General features: G+C 30.3%; 1 long non-coding RNA gene across 1 annotated transcript; it reads right to left on the minus strand.

The window, feature by feature from the left end:
* Positions 1–4910: 4910 nt before the first annotated feature.
* On the minus strand, positions 4911–6027 carry LOC123258834. Its single transcript, XR_006508151.1, has 3 exons — positions 5997–6027; positions 5318–5693; positions 4911–5246 (listed from the first exon to the last, which is right to left on the minus strand). It is a non-coding gene; the product is annotated as an uncharacterized LOC123258834 (long non-coding RNA).
* Between the last annotated feature and the right edge of the window lie 2109 nt (positions 6028–8136).

The raw sequence follows: 8136 nt of genomic DNA on the forward strand, positions 1-8136 counted from the left end.
TTGTTTTGAGCTCTCTGAGCTCAAGGAATGGCTTTGCTACCTACCTACTGGAAGGTAGTTACGGACAGTGTTTCAGATAACTTAACTGGTAAAGCATTTGGCGCGTAACCAAAAGATCCAGGTTCGAGTCCTGGTCTGGGTTGTCTGAATTATTTTTTCAGTTACTGAAAAAGTTACACTGAGTAAAAATTACATCTTTCTCTAACAATAATTGTCGATAAACGAATTTTAATTGTGAATTTCAGCTAAATTTTCTCTGATAATATGAGACCTCATACCGATAAAATATTATGGTGAAGAAGTAATAATAAAAAATTAGTCATTTTTCAAGAATTTGGATCGGGAGTATTCGGCTTAGAATAATAATAATAACTATCTATCTTTACTAATAAACACCGATCTTCGAGTCAAATATATATATATATATATATATATATATATATATATATATATATATATATATATATATGTATATATGTACATATAGATATATTAAATACCTTAAATAATAATAATAATAATAATAATAATAATAATAATAATAATAATAAATTAAAGTTTTTTCATTCCTACTGGTCAAGTGACTAGTGAACCTTATTCAAGCCAAGCGATGGACATTCCATCTGTACTATTGGTCGAGAGACATTCTCTCTTTGCATTAGTTCTATGGGGTCCATCGAACTTGAATACTAGTAAAGCTGGAAGTTTTGTGGTATCTGTTTGAGTTGTAAAGATGTTAAACAAATGAAAGAAAAACCAGAAATTACTTAAACTAAGTCCAGAGCCGAATTCCTTAGCCGGATGAACTATATAACAATAATAATAATCTTGCCGCATACAATTATTAATTATTAGTCTAAATCCTGAGTATAACGTTTATTTACGACGACGTTGATTACAAAATAGAAATTATATCTAATAATATTGAACAGAGATATACCCGAAAGCCTTGGTCGGGTTATCTCGACAAAAGATAATAAAAATAAATAAATACTGGCTAACTCGAATAATTAATAACGACTTTTAATACCAATCTGTTCGCCAGGAGACAACGCGGTGCGTGGTTAATAAAATGGCTCAACTTGTGAGTACTCACTAGGGCTTCACACGAGACGAGAGTAGGCGAGAATACTAAAAATCTCGTCTCGGTCTCGTAAATTCCGAAAAAATTAAGTCTCGTTCGAGTCTCGGTCTCGTCTCGTTACTAGTTTTCTCGTCTCGGTCTCGTCTCGGTCTCGTTTCGTTACCAGTTGTCTCGTCTTGTCTCACTTAGTTCTAAATATTAAGAACAAATATCATATGAAATGAAAAATAACTAATAAATTATTTTTTTAAACTATAATTAAAACGTTCTTTATACAACAATATTTTTACATATACATAAATTATTTAAGTTTTGACATTCTTAATTTTATCTTTTAAATTACACGATGACCAAGAATTCAAACATAATAACGCTTGCATCACATCATCTTTCAATGATGTACGTGATTTTGTCATGATCATACCTGCTGTAGAAAATAGTCGTTCAACAGGTACGGATGTAGCCATTATACTAAATAAATCTTTGGCCATCTTGGAAAGGGTAGGAAAAGCTTTTTCATGCACTTTCCACCACTCCAAAATATTTGTGTTTCTATCTTCTCTTTCTAATCGTAAATACTCTTCAAACTCAGCTTTCCAATGTTTCGAAGTTTTATATAGGCTATTAATATCAATACTTTTTTTAATAAAATCGTTACAGCTTTCAATGACAACGCTCTTAGTTGGTTGATTATTGAGGGTGTTTTTAGCGTATTTTTTATAACACTCTTCAAAACAGGATAGATTCATTCTTCATTTCTTTACGCCAATCGGTTTTGTCGAATATTTCGACCTTATGCCGAGGATCTAAAATCAAACTCGAACAATAAACCCAATTGGTTTTCCTGTAATGCTTTAACATCTTATCTCTAGATGCTTGAAAAGAAATTAATAAAGTTTCATCAACAACAGTGCGATTTGCTTTATTGTCTAACTCAAAAATTGTCAAATCAATATCTGAGATAAGTATGTTAAAAGCAACAACAACAATTAGTAGAGTCACGTATTTTTCACCACAAATTGCTTCCGAAACTATTTTGAAATTTTTTAAAAATATACATATTTGTTCAAGTAATAACCACTCATTTTCATTTAGTCTTAACATACTTATACTTTTATTATTTTCGTGACTCAACCAGAATAAATTTAAACTATTTTTTAAACTAATTCCTACTTCAATCATATCATGAGTGCTATTCCATCTTGTCTTAACATCCAAAATAGGTTTAATATATTTTGTTTTTGTGATGTTACAAAAATCAATTAATTTATTTTGTAATTGCTCAGACTTTCTTATTTTAATGAAAGTACTGCGTAATTTACAAATAGCGGATGATGGACTGAAATCAATTGAAGTCATTTCAAACAATTCGTCTTCATCTAAAACGTCATGATTGAGTTCTTCATCATTAACATTTTCTACTTTAGAGATTAAACTGTCCAGAATATCACTCTCAGATTCAAGAAAGTCTACTTTTAACATTTTCATAATATCTTGAACACCGAGATTCAAAATATGGGCAAAACAACGAAAATGTTGATTGATATGATCAAAAGATTGGTCATTTTCTGCCATCAAAACATTTAATTCACTCATAAATGTAGTGTTTGCCGCTGCATTATCAAGGGTTATTCCTTGAATCTTATTCTCTAACGCGTATTCTTTAATGCATTTAAAAAAAACTTTTGCGATATCTTTTCCGCTATGTCGACCACAAGAAGGTACAAAATCTAAAGTTAAAGATTGTAGCTGCCAATTATCATCGATGAAGTGAATAGTTACGCCGTAATATGACCTGAAGTTCATCGAAGTCCAGCCATCTACGGTAAATGAAAATTTAGAACAGTTATTATTCAAAATTTCCTTTACTCTCACTCGTTGAATGTGAAAATGCTCCATCACCATTCGCCGAGCACAATTACGTCTGGGGACACTGATGTTGGGATTCAAAATATGAAAAAAATTTTGAGTGTCGTCGTCATCGATAAAACTCAAGGCCAACTTTTTCTTCGCCATCCACTTTACAATTAAAGCCTCATAATTCTTCGATGATAATTTATTCTAAAACATAAAATTCCTTTATGTTTATACAACTCTACTAAAATTTTTGACTAAAAATAGTGAATATAATATATGGATCATTCCACACCAAATCACGAAATCTTAAAAATTGTACAGTGATAAGTATGTAAATTAAATTTTTTTCCATAAAAAATGTCGCTCTTCAAAGAAAGTCAAAATTTAAGTTAAAAGTTAAGAAAAAACGGTGAAAAAAAAATTTTTTGGTTCTTATTTTATTTTATTTTTTTTTTTTTTTTTTTTTTTTTCAAAAACTACACTTCTAAACGAAAAAAATAGCCGCCGGCAAAGAGAGGTAACGATAATTAAATCAGAAGTTATGAATTTTTCAAAATTACTATGCCGTTGTTTTTTACAATTTTTAAAAATTCATATTTTCGGAGCTTTTGAAAATTAACGGCTCATAATGTCATAATTTAGGGGTAGGCGTCTTTTGAAACGTATAAAAAAAAAAATTTAATTGAATAAAAAAATACAATTTTTAAAATGTGGTAATTTGGCTTTGAATTGTTACCCATATGTGTCTGCGAATTGAATTTACATTTTTTACTACAAACCCAAAGCAATTAAGACAATTTTATGTCGACATGCGTATATAGTATTTTAACACACACTTAAAGAAATTACATTTTACATAATTAATTGAATACGTTGAAAAAATGTTTCTAATTGTTCACTATTAGAGCGGTTTGAGATTGATGTAAAATTAAATTACCTGTTCAGAAAACATATCAGTCAATTTTTTTTGCGCTGATGACACAGATTTTTGAATCGAAGTTGAGTTTCCATAAACTTCTTCATAGGCTTTTGAATGAGCCGTCAGTAAATGCCTCTTCATACCGGTAGAGTTGTTATCTTTTCGGCTAATAATTTTTATCTTTTTTGATTTTTTACACACTAAACATATTGCTTTTTTCTCACCTCTAATTTTTTCAAGTTTGAAAAAATTTTCGAATTTTGAAGTTTTTTTTTAGGTGGTTGATCAACAGTTTCACTTTCACTTATTTCACCTTCACTTTCATTTGATCTTTGCCTCTTATTTGGGTTATTATCACTAACAATCACACTTGTCGACATTTTACTGTATCTGAAGTCGGAAAATTGTAGATCTTCACTGTTCAAAAGTTTTTGTAAAACTGATGAACAACTCTTTAGAGAATTTCTCTGATCCACATAATGTTGTCAACATGAACAATTTTTCGTCACGCAGTTTAGCATAAATTTTATTTTTACGGAATACTTGAAACATTTTTTTTGCATCTAAGTTTGTTATCAAATACTTGAGTATTTGACCAGTTCTATGATATATACTCCCACAGATGTATATAATAATTGTTGAGATTAGTTTTTATATTTGTAAATTCTATTTTTCTCGAAAAATAACGTTAATTATCGCAAATTTGTAACAAATATAATAATTAATATTTTTTTGAAATATTATATAGACAAAATACATTGGTGATTATAATGGAAACTCTTTATATTTAATTTTTTTATATAGATGTTGAAAAAGGACGAGTCAAATATAAGAAAAGTTTATTGTATGTCTGTAATAAATAAGAGGATCTTCCAGGTAGAAAATTTCGAGTAAAAAAAAAATGTGAGCCGTCATGGGACGCCTGGCAGATGTGAAACATCGTGTGTGTACAAGTAATATGCATAAAAGATAATATTATTACAGGAATTAAATATAGCCTAATGAAAAAATGAAGTATTACGAATTTCTTACAGAAAATGGTAACTTTATTTAATAAACATTTATTTACATGTGATATAAAAATTCGATATTAATATCAAGTGGCCACAATTTAAATATTTTCATCTGTGACTTCAGTAATAGTTATATTCGATGTTTCCTCTGCCGGTATTACTGTGACGATTGGTCGATGATAACTAAAGTACGTTACAAAAGTATTGGATGAAACATTATCAAGATACCTCACAAATACAGCATCTATTGTTGTTCCATATTTGGTAGTAGATTCTCTTGGATTGTTGTTGATTTGCAATTGAAATTCTTTTTGAAGAAATGTCATTAATGGCATTGATTCAGCTCTTGCAAAATTTACATTAAAATCTCCAGCTAAAATTAATGGTAGTTTATGTTTATTCGTTTTAAAAATTATTGAACCTCTTTGACTATAAGGGAATAACCTTTCATGTAAAAATGAAATTATATGATCCATTTTGTTATTAGGTGAAATGTATACTACAATCATAATTAATTCACTTCCGTCTTCTAGTTTAACATGTGAAGCACACATATCACCAATAGATGTTTGGGAAACATGAACTTCTGTAGCATTTTGAACTGCTAGATCCATGTTGAGTGTAGTAACATGTGAAGTGATGTTGTTTTTGTAAATGGCCACTCCAGCGGCCAGATCTAAGATAAAAATTAAAATAGTCTGGTACTATTCGATTAATAAAGTCTTACACAACATTGATAGTATGCCTTGTGTTTAACTGATCAGGGTGGCGTCCAGTTTCAATAATAATATTTTGTGATCCCTGTGATGATTGTTGGGAACTGAAATATTTAAAAAATGATATTAAAATACACAAGAAAAAGAAAAAAAATTTTGATTCTGGCTTCAATATACTCATGAACTCAAATCTTAGTTAATTATTGCAATATATGACTAAAGATTTGCAAATATAAATTTTATTAATAAAGTTTTCCATATTAATTCCTTCATGAATAATAAAAAAATAATTAATTGAAGATAATATTAATATAATTTACATAATTATTAATCTTAATATAATTTATATAATTACTAATATGATTAATATGAATATAATTGATTAAATATAAAAATATAATAATTACATTTATGGACACTTGAAAAATACGATCTACTTATTGATGACTTGGTAGTATGCCATAGTGTAGTTTCACTTTCTTTGCACAAGGTTGATCACTTTGATCTTCTGAGTTATCACTATCACACATATTTTATTGTCAAAAATTAAAATAAAAATGTTTCACATCAAAATTAAATAAAACGCAGGTTATGTGTACCGTAGTAAACAACAACGTCAAACTGAGTGAGAAGCCACACCGTACACTCTACTACATATAAAATATATATATGTATACCTTAGTATAGCGTGGCGACCCGTCGCCACACCGTACACTCTACTACACATAAAATATATATATATGTATACCTTAGTATAGCGTGGCGACCCGTCGCCACGGCAAGCATCGCCACGCCAACAATTCGGTTTACAAGTGAGCCTATAGATGTTTCACATCAAAAAAACTTCTTCAATAGTACACACATCTATGACTCTCTCGCTTGTAGACACATTCACAAGCGAGAGTACAAGTGAACCAATTGATCTTTTAAAAGGAATCATTCAAATCTAAAATGTAAAAATCTGCAAAAATAAGTAGTTATGATAAGTGATACTGATAAGTAACTATTAGAAGAGAACAAGTTGAAGTAAAAATATGAAAAAATCATACTCAGCTAAGGATACCATGATGTTTTGTATTGACAAACTACGATATAGAATATAAATATTAATACGTATACTTCAAAAATTAGAGTTTCAACTTTGAGTTTTTTTTTTTAAAGTTACAAAAAACTTTTTCACAGATGGTCTCCAGATTTTATAGTTTATAAAATTTATTGTTCTCTATGTAGATCTTTTCTAAGTTTTCTAATAAAAACTTCATAAAAAAAATTTTACGAGACCAAGAACGAGACTCTCGGGTTGCGCTAAATGTGGTCTCGGTATCGCCGAGAATATTTTCAAAAACGTCTCGTCTCGTCTCGCTTTTCCGAGACGAGAAAAATCTCGCTCTCGTGTGAAGTCCTAGTACTCACCAAAAAGGGAACTCGAACGAAGGTGCCAGATCCACACTCCTTACACTTTGCGGGTTACCGCGTGTCTCCCGATTTTTATTTTACCAAAAATAATTAAATACAATTGATTTTTAAAAGGAAAGAAAATAATTTAGTAATTTCGCACACAGTATTTTCTAATTTTTAACTTCCCGCTAAGAAAATCGAAGATTTTCAAGAATCGGGAAGTTATTGTTGTTACCCCGTTTTTCAAAAATGGAGTTTTTATCAGATCTCGACGTTTTAAGGTCACAGGAAGCTTCCCTGACTGATTCAGACATACTGACACGCGATGGCGTCACTATGTCTGTGTGTGTGTGTGTTTGTGTGTGTGTGTGTGTGTGTGTGTGTGTGTGTGTGTGTGTGTGTGTGTGTGTGTGTGTGTGTGTATGTGTGTGTTTGTGTGTATGTGTGTGTGTGTGTATGTATGTATGTATGTTAACAGCTTATAACTTTTGAACGACTAAGCCAATCAGAACCTACTAAACGGCGTTCTAAAGAGTTCCCTCAAACTTAGATTTCCTGTGAATTTGAATTACCGATCGATTCCAAAAACTAATTAGCTGTTAACATTAAAAAAAAACAACGTCGATCGCCGCCGGTCTGGTCAAAATCGGTTGATTCGTTCGTGAGTTATTGTTGACGAAAGAAAACCCAAAAAAAATTTTTTTCGGAATTTCTCATTCAATCAATTTAAACGTAAGAATCATTTATGAGGCTTGAAAAAATGCATCTAATGCCGCCAACCGCGTGAAAATCGGTTCATTTATTCAAAAGTTATTGCGGTTTGAAAATTCAAAAAATAGTGTTTTATTAAACTTCTATCAGACTTTTGAGCTCGAAGAGGTCAAAAGCATGGTACAATTTTTTTTTTTTTGAGTTCGAAGAGGTTAAAAACAGAAAACGTTAAAGGAACCCACTGCATAGGTCATTTGAAGATGAAAAAATTCGATACAAACGACCGACAGTCTAAAATTCGAAAATATGGTTTCGTACCTTCTCCTTACATGCTATTTTTTACAGATTCTGAAATTTTGTCAATTTTTAAATTCTAAGATCATATTTTATCCATGAAAATGCACTCAAGTCATCAACACTCGTGTTCAATAGATCAAT

Source organism: Cotesia glomerata, linkage group LG2 (assembly GCF_020080835.1).
Source record: "Cotesia glomerata isolate CgM1 linkage group LG2, MPM_Cglom_v2.3, whole genome shotgun sequence".
Lineage (NCBI taxonomy): Eukaryota > Metazoa > Arthropoda > Insecta > Hymenoptera > Braconidae > Cotesia > Cotesia glomerata.